Source organism: Corvus hawaiiensis, chromosome 2 (genome assembly GCF_020740725.1).
Source record: "Corvus hawaiiensis isolate bCorHaw1 chromosome 2, bCorHaw1.pri.cur, whole genome shotgun sequence".
Lineage (NCBI taxonomy): Eukaryota > Metazoa > Chordata > Aves > Passeriformes > Corvidae > Corvus > Corvus hawaiiensis.
In genome coordinates this window covers 1362953-1380386 of record NC_063214.1, presented here as the reverse complement: position 1 = coordinate 1380386, position 17434 = coordinate 1362953, and the positions used below count along the sequence as shown (strand labels likewise).

The 17434-nt window shown below is 45.8% G+C and overlaps 1 protein-coding gene across 3 annotated transcripts in view; it reads right to left on the bottom strand.

Moving 5' to 3' along the window:
* FAM168A (family with sequence similarity 168 member A) overlaps positions 1-17434 on the bottom strand; it is a 131610-nt gene that overhangs the window by 99294 nt on the left and 14882 nt on the right. The window contains exon 1 of one of the 3 annotated variants that reach the window (XM_048294052.1): positions 11086-11168. The exons of 1 other annotated variant lie outside the window; for it this stretch is intronic. The gene's annotated coding sequence lies outside the window, so the exon portion shown is untranslated. Of the gene's footprint in view, positions 1-5896; positions 5986-11085; positions 11169-17434 lie in introns of those variants that run through there. One more of the 3 variants, XM_048294054.1, reaches the window with a different exon arrangement.

The window sequence follows — 17434 nt, the reverse complement described above, 5'->3', positions numbered from 1 at the left end:
ACACGGGCCAACAAGGCAGCATTGGAATCTTTTCTCCAGTGTCCTCAACAGAAACATGCCAACAAAATCAATTTGGAGATTTTTGTATTGACAGAGACACTTCCTGCTGCAGTTATTTCCATCTGAAAAACCAACTGAGCCACACTGATGAAAACATTGTTTAAACTGTGATTCTACAAGGAAAATTCACCCATTCCAGTTCTCATGTATGTCTTGGGAAAAGGAGTTCTGGGCAAAAAAGGGCTTCACAAAACTGACTGGTTTTATTTTTACTTATCCATAAACTTTCTCAAAGCAACAACTGACTATTTATCAGGAGTTTTGCCTTCCATTATACCCAAAGCACACACATTCTGCCATACCTGAGCAGCATCCCTGCGCTGAACCACACTTCATTAAGTAATTAATTGAGCGATTCAGACAGATTAGGTAGCAATAAAAATTATTTTAAGGTGAGTAACTGCCTTTCCATAAAGGTGTTCCCAAAGTTCCCCACAATCTTTCAAGGCCTTTAATTACTTTTCAATAACAAACTCACTTAAGAGCTTAAAAGCAATTAAAAATGAGTTAAGTCAACATTTCTTTCACTGGGGTTCATTAAGCACTTGTTTGAAGCAGTCCCAATCTCTCCTTCCTTTAGAAGTCACTGGCAATTTCTGTCACTGTAGACTTAATGTTTATTCACTTAATCCCCTATGCCACACAGGGACAGGTATTACAGTGTTGGTGGAAAACTCACCAAAATTCAGAGTAATATCCCCCAGTCTTTGAAGACATCATGGGGGGCCCCCCCAACACTCAACTACTTCACCTTCCTGAATACCGCACCTGGATTATAAAAATTCCTGATAATATTAGAGCAAAATAACGAGCTTTCCTCCAGCTTTTGCAAAGGACTTTAATCATTTCCTGTTCCAATCCCAGTGCAGACCTTGCCTAAGGCACATTAATCCTTACCCCACACATTTGGTTCCTGCAGTCGGGTCAGGTCACCAAGCAGGCCAGAAATGGTCCCTTATTAATTATTTAGTCACTGCAGAGTGTGGATTTCCTCATTTCCGGCGCTGCCATTTCCCAAGTTTCTGGTGTCTCGTGGTGCTCCTGAACTTTCCCGTTGCCTCCAACAAATCCACTTTCTCATTCCAAACCACTCCGCTCTGCCAACATCCCCCCAATGCTGTCCTCCTCTGTCCTACCCCAGACCTACATATTCCACATGCTCCTCTATTTTATTTCCCAGTGCTGACTGCTATTTGAAAAGCACTTTTCCTTGCACAAAAAAACTCCCAGACTTTGATTCAAATAATTGCTAAAAGTGTATCTTTTTCCATTCTCCCTCACACAACAGGCTGTGTTTCAACTGTCACATGATAAAACAAGGGGGAATGGCTTCCCACTGCCAGAGAGCAGGGTTAGATGGGATATTGGGAAGAAATTCTTCCCTGGGAGGGTGGGGAGGCCCTGGCACAGGGTGCCCAGAGAAGCTGTGGCTGCCCCTGCATCCCTGGAAGTGTCCAAGGCCAGGCTGCATGGGGCTTGGAGCAACCTGGGATAGTGGAAGGCCTCCACTGCCACTGTTCCACAGGAATTCCTGTCCAGGCTGTTTCGGTAGGGGTGATAGGTTCAGCCATTTTATGCTTTCAGCAATCAGAACACAACTCCATTTTATTTCATGCGCTGCAATCAGAGTTTTGCCCTTAGTTTGGCAGCTTTTTATACCATGCAATAACAATTAACTCCCTTTGGCATAATTTATATGAATCATTGATTTAATACAGATAGCAAGGAAAAAGAAAAGACCTATTAAGTCATCTAAATGACCCAAGCAGCACCGCTGGATTGTTCTCAGCAGCACATTTGCTGTGCTTGTTTGAAATGTGCTTGCGCAGCACAAGTACAAAAACTGTCTGCAGAGCAGACACGTTTCACTAACAGATGCTTTAAGTCAACATGGCTTGGAAATCTTTGGTTTATAACTAAATGTTGTACTGCACTTCCACTCCTCCAAACAGGCTTTACTGTTTCTTGAGGGGGTGAGAAGGGGATATCTGTATTTCAGTAGAAAATACTTCCCTGACGAATTCCAAGCTGAATCTAAGGCTTGCATGTCCGAAGTGGTTCCTGGAATATCCTGGGACCATCTCTTGAGAGGATGTGGATGCACTGCAATAGGATGTCCAGTTCTAGACATATAAATAATACAGACATGCAATGTATTTTCAGGATGGGTTTTGGTGGGGTTTTTTGGTGGTTTTTTTTTTACCTTTGGAAGAAAACAAGGTGGGACTTCCCTGATGGAATTCCAAGAGCCAAACTCCTGGCAGATGTGTTTTCTAATCTAAATCTCTCTAATGGGGATTCCCATGTTTCCTCAGGCAATAGCTCAGGTTTGGGGTTGTTTTTCCTGCCTCACCACAAGCTTTCCTTCCAATTCATCCATGGGTTTACAGATGGTGCATCCTACCCCGCCTACCAAACCCTTGAGAGACAGAGTTTAGAAGTGCTGGTCTCACTGTGAACCCACACACATCCTGAGGGTGGGATTCATGGTGGGATCCTTGGGGTTGTCCTGAGCGGGGCCAGGATTTGGACATGATGATCCTTGTGGGTCCTTTCCAGTTTGGGATATTCTGTGATTCCATGATTATATACTGTAATAACCAGCCCTCTGGGTACATCAAACCACTGACTTTGACTCATCCATCTCACGGCCCACCACTCCTCAGGATGTAGAAAACCTTCCCAAGTTCAAGGGAATGACATCCATCCTCACAGCTGCTTAGCTCCCTACCGGGAGCGATCGAGGAGCTACCAGGAGTACTGAGGCAGGACGAGGGGTGTTTGTAATTAAGCGCCTCTGCACAAATGCAAATTAAAAGTGCCCTGTGCTTTACTGGAGTTTAGCAGAGCCTGACTCTGCTCTTGCTGGCATAGCTTGGAAAGCTGCGACCCAAGGGGAGGGAGCAGAGGTTTGTGCAAGAAGTGCTAAAACAAAGCTAAGCAAAATCATTTCACAGGCCACTCCAAAAGCTCCCCTCTGTGTGCTTCCTTAACCCACTAAAAGCCTTCTGCAATAAACAGCCAAACGCACAGATGTCCAAGGCCCTCCTGCAGAAACCATGTGCACTGTAAACAGCACATAAAGTGGGGGGGAAAAAGCAATGCTGTGAATGTGCAAGAATGAAAAGCCCTAAATTTCACTTTGTACCTCACAACGTGGTCACTGTTCCTTCACAGACTCACTGTTCCTCCTTATGAAGGCTTCCAAGTGGAGATCGGTGATTTGGCAGGACCTCGAGAACCACCACGGGAAGAGAGACCAAAAACCAGAAAAGTGGCTAAAAGCAAGTGGTACATTAGAACAACAGCAAAGAGCAAGGGAATGATCAGGAAAAGCCTGTCAGGAGTGATGCTGAAAAAGGATCACTGTTATGAGAACCGAGATCACCAGATGACTGCCAAGACAAGGAGTTATTGGGAATAAATCACCTCAGAGCAACATAATCAATGTCTGTCTCTTCTCACAACACTGACGACATGGTCCCTCTGCCACCATGGCAACCTGCAAAGCTTTAGAGCAAAACCTCTGGGACAACAAATCTCAGATAACACTGACTGTGTAGAGCATATCCAGAAGAAATTGGACACACTGCAATCTTGCACTGGATAATGGGAAGAAAATATTAATGACCCCCAAATTTTGACTGCAAGCCCAGAACAGCATGAACCAAGAGCAACACACAGAAGTGTCCACGAACACCAGTGATTCCTAAGCATCACCACGTGCCCACCTGTGCATCGGGATCAGAAGTGCTTCCACTGGACATCGGCCACAATTCCCCAAGCATGGACAAACACCTCATCCCACTCCATGGGTCAGCTCCTCCCCACTGCCTTCCTCAGCATCCTCGGGTCATCACCACCACCAGACTGACAGGGCCTTGCATGTCACGTTCTGTCACATGTCATCAAATTGCTTTCACTGTACTGTTAATATGATTATCACCATGGGTCCTGCTGCAGGTTTGGGTTTTTTTCCCAAAGGAAAACAAGTTCTCTGCAGTCACTTGGAGACACTGAGAGAAATGAATTGTTGGTCTCCTGAGTATAAATCATTGTCCTTGTCACGATCATGACCACTGCTGTGTCAGAATGCACAAGAATTAGCTCTAGAATGTGTCTGTACCGTAAATTTTAACACTGAAAAAAGCCTCAGATCCTTACAAACCTCTTTGCTCAGCTACAGTAAGGAAGAAGACACAGAGAAAAAACTTGTATGAGTAATAGGAGCGATGTTCAGTGCTACAGATAATGCAGGAAAATTTATCCTCCCCCCTTTTACACAGCCCAAAAATGAGTAATTATGTGCCAGGAGATATCATCTACTCCACAAATCAAGTCACTGAAACTACAGACTAAAAATTGTTTTTAAGAAAGTCAATTCATTAGCGATTACTGTGCAGACAGACATATGAGTGCTCTTGTGTACTTGCTGCATTAACAACCTCTCAAAAGCCACAGGAAAAGGAAAATCAATACTGTGTATTTTTTCTCACATCAATTTATCTACTGCTGAAAAAAAATCACTCACTTCTGTGTATGCCACACATGACATATCCCAGGTTTCCTCTGAGCAAGGAAAATAAAACAAGCTTTTGCTGGTTTCAACCAACCAAACCCTGCCTTGCTGGACTCAGATTTTGCTTTTGATAAAAGCTGAAATAAGACTTGAACAAACTCAGAGCAGTCTCAGGCAGCTTGGCACTGGTACACAGAGCCTTTTGTTACTGATCCTGTGGTGCTGGCGCAGGGCTGGAGCCCATTAGCAGTGAACGGTCCACTAAATATTTCATGATTCTGGATTTCAGACATTTCCCAGGACAGGTTCTATCACTACAGATCCTACAAACGGGCATGACAGTTGCTAAATAAAGGATATTATGCAGAGTAGCCTCTCCAAAGCACTCCCAGAGGCCCCACCCAGGAACCAATCTCTATATGTTTTACATATATATATATATATACATATATATATATATCTCAAAGGTATGTCTTTTTTCTCTCTAATTACAAAACACAAATTTTCACTGCATAAAGCCTTTCAGACTGCTACCTTCACAGGAATCAAAATAAATCCCAGGATGGCATTCCCTGTCGAGCAGACTAATCTTGTTTCCTTCGTTTTCTTTTTCCAGGTCACCAGTTTACTTCCCTCGGCCAGGGGCTCCCCACAGTCTCTGGGAGGGCATCTTAAAGAGCTCTGCAGCCGGAGCACTTCCCCATCACTGAATCCTAAAATGTTTCTGCCAGATCCCAAACAGGGCAAAGTCCTCTCCAAAACGAGTGCTGCAGCTTTTATTCTCCAGGTTGGTCTGAGTCGCAAAGACACGGCCTTGCTGCTTCTCCACAGCCGGTGGAGCCGGGAATGCAAGGCCGCAAAGCCTGCCCAGGGATGGCAGCAGAGAACGTGGCCTTCACCAGCCATGGGCCAGCAGATGTTTGTACAAACCCACCCAAATCTGTAGGAAGCGGCCCTGCAGACAGGGATTGGGGATGCTGGTCAGCTGGAGCCAGCAGTCAGGGCAAACCACAGCCTGCGATGCACCAAAGAGCTGGGCAAGAGAGGATTGTCCCACTGGCCACTTTAGACTGGACATTTGGAAGCATTTCTGTACCAAGAGGGTGGTCAAATGCTGGAAGTGGGTTCCTGCAGAGGTGGTCAATGCCTCAAGCCTGTCAGTGGCACCTGGACAATGCCCTTAAGAACATGCTGTGCATTTGGTCAGCCAGGGGGTCTGGATGATCCTCGCAGGTCCCTTCCAACTGAACGAGCCTGTTGGATTTTAAAGCAGGAGAGAAACCCCAAGGACTCAAGCTGATAAGCTCAATATCTCACCTGCGCTCAGGCACTGACTGTGACACTGAGGTGCTGGTCCTCCTCCCCAGAGACACTTCCATGCCCACTTGGCTCCCACAGCACTCTCCCAGCCAGCCGGATAATCCTGCCCGGAGCCAGGCTCCTTAAGGCAAAGCAGCTTTGTGGGCCGCGAGGAGCCACTCGCGCCTCAGACAAGCTTCTCGCCGGCCTTCACTCTCACGGCTGCCTTAAGCTCATCTAAGCTCCAAATAACATGGCCAAAAACGTTCCCTAAGCCTTAGTGATCCACAAATGGCCATGGCAGCACAAGGAGAGGTGGGAACAGAGCAGAAGACATCCCCTGGTGGGAGCCTACCGAGTGACACAGAGCAGGCCGCTCCCTCAGACAGGGAACTACGGCAGCCTGCTTTTGCCATAATTTTTACTCTCTACAGTGATATCAGAGCTCACACACCAGCGAGGCACCCACGTCTCCACCCCTCCTGCTCCCATGCTTTCTAAGACCCCCTCTCCCTCCTCTGCCCTGCAGTCAGTGCCTGCAGCCACGTGGTCAAAAAGGAATCACTGAGCTCCAAAGTCAAATGTCCCCATCCACCAAACACCAAAACCTGGAGCAAAACTTGGGTTTTAATTGAAATTTGGCTGAAGTTGACCCCTGCACTCACAACCTGTGAGGAAGCAGCCGATGAGCAGATGTCACTGCTGGATAAGCCTTGTTTCTTTAGGAAGCTAAAAATGGAACCAGCCATCACCACCATCATCTATGTTTAGGCCCAATTTTCTAAACAATTCCTCTATTTTTTTTTTCCCCTCTCCTGAAGCTATCTCTGGCAGAAGAATTAAACAGCTGCCACTGAGAGCAGGAATTGAGTTAAAAGCTGAAGAAATGCAGCGCTGGTAGCAGAGGTGACGCACCAGCTGGATGCATTCCAGGTCACTGCAGCCTGGCAGGCTCTCCAAGAGGACATCCCAGCGGATCTCGGCAGCACAGTTGGATTTTTCTCCCACGTATGCAAACGCTGTAACTCCTATGGAGCCAATCATTTCATGCTGGAAGCCCTGCAATTCATTTTTTAAATGGTTTGCCAATCAGGTTATTATGTTCAAGCTAAGGGAGAAAAAAACCCTACAGAAAGACTTTTCATGGGGAAAGCATTCCGCTTGGGATTTTACTTGTCTTCCTGTGCCAAATTGGCAGGAGAGCTGTATAATTACAGTGCTTTTGCAAACAAAATTAATGTACAGCAAGTCTGTACACGGCCACCCTCCCATCCATGGATTTTATGGAGAACAGAGCAAAAAGATGCCAGTTTTATTTCACAGTGAAACCACTCTTCCACAACAGTATTTTTAAGTAAAATCCCTGTGTGTTGCCAGGGACTGTAGTCCCCTCTTCCATTTTAAAAGGCAGACAAACTTCACAATGCAAGAGCCACAGAGAACAGGGACAGTATCCCTCAGAACTGTGCTCCCACACAGGGATCAGGATGCAGGATGCCCAGGAGTGGCATCAACACATGAGATGTGGCTATAGAGACAGAAGAAGGGCTATTACGGATGTTAAGCATAAAGCCGTCTTTTCTTATCTGTCTGACCAGAAGACGCTATTTTTAGACTAAAATATAACCAAATGCATGTATCAAAACCCAATTCTCAAAAAAGGCTGCTTTATTATATATTATAGGTTTATTTCCCTTTAATATAGCAGCATATCAGTCCCATTAAGATCCACAATCAGCTTCCAAGAATCCTTGCTGCTGTCACAAATGTTCATTCTGTGGATCCTAATTTCTCTTTGTTTTCCCTGTCACATTCGATGTATCTCCCGTTCATGAATTATAGACTTGCCTGATTTCTCTAGCGTCACCCAGGAGTCTGCAGTAATTCAGGAACCCAGCAGAGGCTGGAGAGGTCCGAACCCTGGGTGCTGAGACTCCTTTAGGATGAGAACAGACTAAGGCACCTAATTCCCCCCTGATTGAGCTGGCCACATTCCTTTCCCTTATTTTCCCTCCAAAATTCCACTCCTAGCAATTCACTCTTGATGAAGAGATGAAGATGACACACGGGTATGGTCCCAGACCTGCTGGCATAGGATCCATAGGATACCTCACAGTGCATGCTCCAAAGCCATGCCAAACCATTTTACTCCATCAAACCACTGCTCCTGAAAGCTGAGCAGTGCAGGTGACACTCCTGAAGGACAGGGCCATCCAGAGGGACCTGCACAAGCTTGAGAAGCAGGACATTCATGGCAATCGTGAGTTTCAACAAGGCCAAGTGCTGCACTGGCTTGGGGTATAAGAACAAACTGGGAGAAGAAGTCATTGAGCACGGCCCTGTAGAGAAGGATTTGGGGGTGCTGAGGGATCAAAAGCTGGACAGGCCATGGCCACATGCACTTCCAGCCCCCAGATTGTGGCCTTTGAGCCTGGAGGAACCAACAATAAAGATGGAGAGACACTATTTACAAGGGCCTGGAGGGACAGACCAAGGGGGAATGGCTTCCCACTGCCAGAGGGCAGGATTAGGTGGGATATTGGGAAGGAATTGTTCCCTGGGAGGCTGGGGAGGCCCTGGCACCCTGAGGTTGCCCAGAGAAGCTGTGGCTGCCCCTGCATCCCTGGAAGTGTCCAAGGCCAGGTTGGATGGGGCTCGGAGCAACCTGAGATAGTGGAAGGTGTCCCTGCCCATAGCAGGGGGTGGCACTGGGTGGGCTTTAAGGTCTCTCTCAAACCAGACCATTCTGGAATTCTGGGACATGATTCTATGATTCCCTATTTCCCAGCAACATGAGACACATCCCCTTTTGCTCCAGAGTCCCAACCCAGATCTTTTTTTTTGGAAACAGAACAAGATCTGTCATTTCAGCAGCACCCCCACAACACTGGGATCATTGAAGAATTTACTCAGTGACCTTTCAGCTGCAGATAAGCACATACACTCCTTAAACATTAATTCATTCCAAGCCCTTCTTAATTTTAGCATTTTTTGGACACTTCAATGATACTGATACAACTGTAATTTAGAGCAACAAATGTCAAACATGTTCCAGTGCTTTCTTCAGCTTGTGAGAAGCTCAGCACGGCAATTAAACCACACGTGTGGAGTTAAACCAAGCTCCAGAGCTGCTGCACTGAGAGCTTCTCTCCAACTCTTCATGGCCCTTTACCATTGTAAGAGGCTTGGTTTTTATTGTTTGGGGGGGCTTAAGTCATCTTATATATACTTCTCTGGCAGTTCTCGGGGGGGGGGGCAGTGGGAAACATCTTTTTAAGAGGATTTTAAATTATTTTAATCTGAAGAGCATTATAAACATTTCCCACTGTACAGCAAGAACAATCTGTTGTCGTTGGTACATTAACCCTGGCGAGCACTTGAAGGGCAGAAACACAACGGGGTGAAATTGTTACAGATGGCCTCAGGGTTATTCCAATACTTGAACAACTGGAATAACGGGGTGGAATTAAAAACATGGGCCCAAGTGTAGGAAACACCTCACGATAAGATCACAGTGCCCAAAAAGAGGAACATAAAACTGTTGAAGAGGAGACAGCTGTAGAAATTAAAAATGAGCCTTGTAAAAGCACAAGAAGTATTTTCTAGCCCAGATGGGAAAACCATCCATCCTTTTCCACTCAAAAAGAAAAGAATAACCAGCAGGAAGATGATCTTTCTTCCATTTGGACAAATAAAATTTCACAAGGTTACTGTAGAGAACAACCCAGAACTGGCAAAATGGAAGAGAGGAGAGATAATCTAATAGGCCTTTTCTATCTAATTTTTATGATTCTTATGAAAAATGACCTGAATAAGTGAAGTTATTTGCCCTTGTCCTCTTTGTTCATATTGGATTTAGTCATAAGGGAAATCCTGCCAAGGATAGTATGTTTTACTCAATTTACTACCCTTTGTGATTGCTCTATAAAATATTGGATACATGATAGGAAAGGTTAGGGAGGTTTGGGGCGGGGGTTTTTTGCAACGGAAAAAGAAGGAACACATTGAGCACTTGCTGGCAATAAAAATAAAGACAACAAGAACTGATGGAATTTTCTGAGGAGAATGTTTATCTATCAGTCCATGTTCAAAGGATTGTATTTAACCCGAATATGGTATAACTTTAAAAAAAAAGCAATTGAGTATTAAACAAACAGGCTCTTGCAACATTTCAGTTCCAAGTAGGTCACAAATAACACTGGAGTCAGAAGCTCCATCTCTCTGCTGCACAGACTCTGTAATTGCCAGAAGCTGAGGTTTCCTTTGAATTCCCAGTATTTATTACCCTGCTACTTTTGGACTCTCGCTGTTAATCATATGGTTACACTGCTCCTGCTATTGCAGCACAAGGCAAGAAACCAGAACCTGCTCTTCCAGCCTCTGCATTTGTTGTCGCTGACTGATCCTACACTGAGCTGTGAGTCCCCTTTGCCGACTCCTTCTGTGGAATCCATCCCCAGCCCCAACATCTGTGCCGACAGAACCTGGGTCACGCACAGTGCAGCCTGTGAGCCATAAATAACACAGAGAACTCTGGCAAAGCCCAGGTGCAGCTGGTCACGAGCACCACCAACCCGTTCTTGGGGACTCCAACACACTGAGGTTGTTTCCTTAAAGCTATAAAGGCCAACCATAATGATGCAGGATCTGTTAAATCCTGGGAACGTGTTCCCTGTGCACCCCACTCCACATCCAAGCTGTGTTGTAAGATTCCAGGGAGACGTTTGGGCATTTCTCTCTTACCATTCAATCCTAGCCCAAAAACAAGAGCCTGGGAACTTGCAGCTGTGCCATATTGTAATAAGTGGTGTCAAAAATTCCAAGCAAATGAGTACCACATGTCTGGGAAGCAGACCCTTTTCCTGGGCTGACCTTGGAGGCTGAAGGGCTGCCCCTTTCCTGACAAAAGGATTGCAGGAAGAAAAACATCCCAAGTGCCGCCATGTAACCGCATGGGTGAGATCCTGCAGCCCTTTGCCACAGAGAGCACGAATTGAGTGTTCGGGATGAGAGCGGATCCCATTTCTCAAGAGCTTCCCTAAAAGCTGAATGGACTCCCACAGAGTGGCTCTTAGTACCTCACAGACTTTGGTTTTTTATGGGGGATTCTCTAAATCACTGCTGCTATCGCATCCCCCATGGATTTATTAAGGCTGTTCTTGGAATGCATACTGGGAGACAAAGGCAGAACAGAAGCCCTGACTCACCTTGTGGAGGTTGGATTTTTTGCTGCCATTGGAAAGATGGACATGCTCCTCTCCAGCTGTGTCAGACATGAGCATCAGAAGGCCTGGAAATTATACATGTTACTCCTTAACCTCTTTCACAGCAAGGTCCTCCTGACCCTTTACTTGGGATTAAATTACACACATTTACAAAAACTAATTGTCTACAACGTATTCCAATTACAAGGCTAATTATACTTATCTAGCTGTTGCCTGACCGACTTGGTGTGGAATCAAACCATGCTTTTTGCTTTATTCCATATTAAATTCGGCTGAAAGGCTTTCTGGAGTTCTGCAAGTTCAGAAATAGATAAAATAGAAGCATCTGAAGTCTGAGCAGATAAAAAGCCAGGCCAACACGGAAGAGCTTTCCAAGCGCGCATCAGAAGGATCCATCAGGATTTAATAAATCTTGGACTCAGTATCTTTATTTGAATATTAATTGTTTCCAAAAGACAAAAAAAACCTGCTCAATTCCAAGCTTCAGGAGGGTCTTTCATCTGACCAGAGGATTATGTCAGTCCCTCCCGATCTTGGAACATGTAAATCCATTTTACACTACTTTGCTTTTTGGAAACTCTGAACAAGTCTATCAAAACCTTGCAGTTACATATTAAGGCAATAATTACAATCAAACATTTGTGTCTAAATGGGTTTAAAGCAATATGGACCACTGTGCTCAAAGGACAGCAGTCAATGACTCCACATTCAGCTGGCAGCCAGAAACAAGGAAAACGGGGCTGATACTTGGGCTTGTCCAAAACAACCATCAATGACTTGAGTAACACCACAGGCTGATGTGAGGAGGAATCACGGGATGGTTTGGGTTGGGAGGGACCCTAAAGACTGTTAGAACTCCAACCTGGCCTTGGACATTTCCAGGGATCCAGGGGCAGCCACAGCTGCTCTGGGCACCCTGTGCCAGGGCCTCCCCACCCTCACAGGGAACAATTCCTTCCCAATATCCCATCCAACCCTGCCCTCTGGCAGTGGGAAGCCATTCCCTGTGTCCCGTCCCTCCATCCCTTGTCCCCAGTCCCTCTCCAGCACTCTTGGAGTCCCTTTGGGCAGTAGAAGGCTCTGGCTGGCCAGTCAAGAGAAGTCATTAATGCCCCAAACTGCACACAGCACAGGACTTAGGAAAACCAGGTGAGGAAGCCAGACTTCTCTGATCTGGCAAGGAGGAGATTAAGGACAATCTAAGCCCAGCCTGCAGCTCCCTAAACAGCAGCTACAAAGGTGACAGAGCACTGGCATTGCGAGCTCTGCAGGAGCCTCTTCTAAGGCAGCCCAGAGCATCTTGCCCACCGTGCTCAGGATCAGCCCGAGGATCAGATGAAGTCCAGGGAGGAAGGGATGCCATTCCCTCTTTGCCTGCTGCATGGACTATGCCCCAGTGAGCATCAGCTATGCCCCATCAGAGCAGCCTCAGCAATTAACACCCTCTTCTCACCCATCAGTTCCTTGTGACAGAGTTCATCCCATAAGGAATCACAGTGCGCATTTAGTTTTCGGCTCAGAATTTGCACCATCTAATTTACTCATAATTAGCATAGATGATCTAATATTCCCTTCTGATCTTAATTCCCACCAACCCATCAAATTCAATCTCCCTTTTTGTACACAGACTACAAAAGCTCGAGTCATTGTAATTCCTAACTGGTTCCACAGTGGTGTAAACAAGAGACTTAGACCCTTAAATTTCCAAAGAGCTTGAAGGCAGCATTGCATTAATGAACCTCCTGGAACAACCATGTGTCTGTGAAGAAGAATGTCAACCACTTGTATGGCAGCCTTTGAAGGTCTCTCCAAGGAGGAAACGAGCCATCAGCCCGGACAAATTCCCCAGCTGGGTTTTGATGGATCACAAGACAAACAGATCTGTACAAAGAGACGCTGAAATTGTTTTACAAGGCCTGGTACCCCTGACCTCGGCCCAATTCTGTCGTGCTCCGCTCACACAGCCTGCTAAAAACCTCGTCAGGTGGGTACACAGGGATTTGGCAATGCAAAATGTTTGTGACAAAATCCAAGCACCAAGAGAGCACTTCAATATCTGGGTAGAAGAAGGGAGAAAAAAGCAACATCTTTCATGTGGGCGATTTGGTGTTTATCTTCCACGCCCTACAAGCTGAGACAGGTTCACACCTTATACTTGCTAAAACAATCCAAAAGAGGGACTTTGCACAAGGACTTTGCTGGAAGGACAGAACAGGGGAGAATGGCTTCCCACCGACAGAGGGTAGGGATAGATGGGATATTGGGAAGAAATTGTTCCCTGGAAGGGTGGGCAGGCCGTGGCACAGGGTGCCCAGAGCAGCTGTGGCTGCTCCTGGATCCCTGGAAGTGTCCAAGTCCAAGGCTGGACAGGGCTTGGAGCAACCTGGGCTAGTGGAAGGTGTCCCTGCCCATGGCAGGAGGTGGGAATGGATGGGTTTTAAGGTCCCTTCCAACCCAAACCATTCTGGGATTCTATGAAAACACCTGTCAGATCACTCCTGCTGTGACATCCCAGTCTGTTGTGGGAGAAGGCTGCCGCTTTTCTCAGGAATTCATCAAGTGGAAAGTAGTTCTATGAACACAAACACTTGTGCACCTCACGCTGCATTAATGTGGATTCCAGTTTCCAAGGGAAGTTTGACATTAGTTCCTAGCACACATCATCACTGAAATGTATCACTGTTTCCTACATAATAAAAAATTAAACAAAGACTCTCGAATTACTAATTAGATGCCATTGCTTAAATAAGTGTGCAGAGAAGCAGTGACCAAAATAAAGGAGTTCTAATTTTAATGGAAGGACAACAGTGTACAACTGATATTTGACCAAGCAGGGAGTAGAAATTTCTGTTAGGAGAACAAAAGCACAATTTAAAAAACCAAAAAAACAAGTTGACAAACAAATTTTTAAATCGGCAAGCTGGGATTCTTGACTTAAATACAATTAAAATCAGCAACAGATTTAAAAAATAGATTTTAAAACAGAAGTAGGTAAATGAAACAACCATTTCCTCTCCCAGCAGACAAAGCTCCAGGATCCCCTTTGCCAAAAAAATAGGAAGTTTTAAGAGAAATTGAGTATTTAAAAGAAATGACACCTACTGCAGCCCTTCCTCATATAAAATACAATAACAATCCAAAATACTGATTACAGAAAACAATAAAAGGAAGGCAAAAGCTACCTTAAATAGGATGGTAAATGGTAAAATCCAGCTCTCCCACCCTTCCCCACCAGGAATGCAGCCACATGCAGGCTGTGTCTGTACCCAGGAATACAAGAGGAAAAATTAAACCGGGTATAACGACAACAAACAGAATGGAAATGGAATCCATTCAGATCCTCCCACTATCGAATTCCTTGGATGACGACTGTTGCAATGGGCATAAGTTCAAAATACAGAAATCCAGAAGATTAAAGACGTCGGTTCACTGCCACTCTACCTTTGCTAGGGCTGTGTGAGGCACTCAGGGAGTTCAGAGCATGATAAAACCCAGGTTTTTCTTCAGTGCTCACCATTACTTTTGAGTGGCACCAATGCCAAACCCCAGAGCTACAAGGGCTTCTGTGCCATATAACTAATCCCTGCAAAATTTTTATCCAAGAAGCCTGAAAACAGCCTTGCAAGGGAAATATCAATCATTCCTTTCCAGGGACATGGAAAACAAAAATCCAGACAAACTACAGATCTTGCCCCAAGTCACACAAGAACTCAGCTCCTGTGTCATGCACAGTCCATGCTGAGTCCCTGCTTTTGTCTTTCCCTTGCCTTGATGGGAAATCTCTTGCCATCTCTTCCCCTTAAAACTAAAAAAATACCTTGGCACACTGCAAAAGAGTTCATTTCCAAGAGAGAAAAACATAAGTTTGCCTTTGACAACTGTTTTTTAGATTGAAATATCCTCTTGAACAAGAGAATTTTCCATACTGGAAAGGTGTGAAAAGCTCTCCAGCTTCTCCTTGCCAAGTTTTAATCAGTATAATCCAGGACTAACTTCCCAAGCATAGACAATGGGGAGGTTTTGGGTTTTCCCAGTCCCACAGGGAGTTCTGCTGAGGGATGAATAAAACAGGTCAACTCTTGCTGCACTCTGTGGGCTCCAGCAGCTCCATCCATAATTCATGGTGTTGACACATCTACCTGCTGCTTGGGGAAGATGAGCACAGGCAAACATGACATGGGGAAGAGTTTTTTTCTTCTTACACTCTCATTTCCACTCTCCCAACAGAAAATAAAAAAAAAATGAAGAAGCTGAAGAAGCAGAGTAGGGATTAATCCCAGAAGAATAAATTTATTGCTTCCACGCAAGCCCCTGGCTGTCCAGGAGCACATGTACACTCACAGAAAGCAAGCCTTACATATTATATTTAAGAGTTAAACATGGCCATTTACCTTTGTAATAATCGGTTTGAAACTTCAGGGAAACAGGCATCCCTGTGAAATGGGATACATCCCTGGGAAACGTCAACAGCCAAGAGTGTTTAGATGGTTCAAAACTTAATGTTGTCAAACATGGAAAACTTCTGAAGTCTGGTAAGTGGGGAAAATTGACTATAGGAAAGTGTTTAATTTATACAATCCCAGAATGGTTTGGGTGGGAACGGACCTTAAAGATCACCCAGTTCCAACTCCTGCCATGGGCAGGGACACCTTCCACCAGGTCAGGTTGTCCCAAGCCCCCTCCAGCCTGGCCTTGGACACTGCCAGGATCCAGGGGCAGCCACAGCTGCTCTGGGCACCCTGTGCCAGGGCCTCCCCACCTCACAGGGAGCAATTTCTTCCCAATATCCCATCCATCCCCGCCCTCTGGCAGTGGGAAGCCATTCCCTGTGTCCTGTCCCTCCATGCCTTGTCCCCAGTCCCTCTGCAGCTCTCCTGGAGCCCCTTTAGGCCCTGCAAGGGGCTCTGAGCTCTCCCTGGAGCCTTCTCCTCTCCAGGTGAGCACCCCCAGCTCTCCCAGCCTGGCTCCAGAGCAGAGGGGCTCCAGCCCTGGAGCAGCTCCGGGGCCTCCTCTGGGCTCTCTCCAGCAGCTCCACATCCTTGGATGTGCTGCTGGCCCCAGGGCTGGAGCAGCTCTCCAGGTGGGGTCTCACCTGAGCAGGGCAGAGGGGCAGAATCCCCCCTCAGCCCAGGGCATGGGGGTTTCTGGGTGCCAGTGCACGTGGCCAGAGCAGGGCCAGCTTTTGATCCCCCAGCACGCCCAAATCCTTGTCCCCAAGGCTGCTCTCCAGCCGTTCCCTGCCCAGCCTGTGGTTGTGCTTCACGCTGTGTTAACTCCAGGAGGGCTCCCTCTCCCCCGAGCAAGCGCCGTGGCCATTAGCACACGATGACAAGCTGGGGTCACGCTGTGGAACACTCCAGCATGTGGAGTATCACGCATTTAGTTTGTATGCAATTAAGACCATTTCATTGTCTCATCAGGTTCCCTGCGATACCCAATTAAGTAATAACACAAGGAAAGTGCTCTTAATTAATGAGGAAAATGCTCTACAAGCTAGACACAGGTGTGTGTATCTGAAGTATGGCCTGAAACAGTTGAACAGATCATTTAATCTTTATTAAAAAAATCCCCACTCAAATTTGTATCTAATTACCTCAATAGCAGGATTCTTTCTGATTTCTTCCAAGGGGGTTAAATTTCTTTGCAATATTCAACAATCAAGTGGTTTACAAAAGACTCAAATTAAAACTGACACTTGGAGTGCAAGAGCGATCACAATTTACACATCGTTATTCTGGGGATGGTTTAAACCATCTTTCTCCTTGCAGTGTTTTTACAAAATCAGTCTCCTCTATTGATATTGAAGGAGCACATTCATGTTTATTCTTATACCAGCTCTGCTATTTGGGTTGAGCTAAATGAAAGCCCATCCCCACTGTTAGATTAGTCAGGGCAACATCTTTTAAAGAAAGATACCGAAAAGGGCAGAATATCATCCTAAGTCTCGTCCTTACACGCTTCAGTGAACGGAACAGCAAAATTTAACTGCAAGAAATGACATTTCCATCAAGTGCAGCAGTTCTGTACCCCAATTTCTTCAGCTAAGTGAAGTGGACATGTGTCCTTCAATGCATTAAACACACAGGGCCATTCTACAGAACTGTAGGGAAAGCTGTGTAGCCACTGGAGCTGGTATGGATAACTTGGATAACCTTTATCTCCCATTTCCCATTGCTTGGTTTCAGTGACATTCCAACCCGAATCAGTCGGAATTATTCGAGCCACAGTTTTCTACCTTTGTGTCTCACTTGTTCTGAATGTCACAGATTTCAGCCCTGGAACAGGTCTGACTCTTCTGAGACAAAGGACTCTTCCATTCCCCTACAACTTA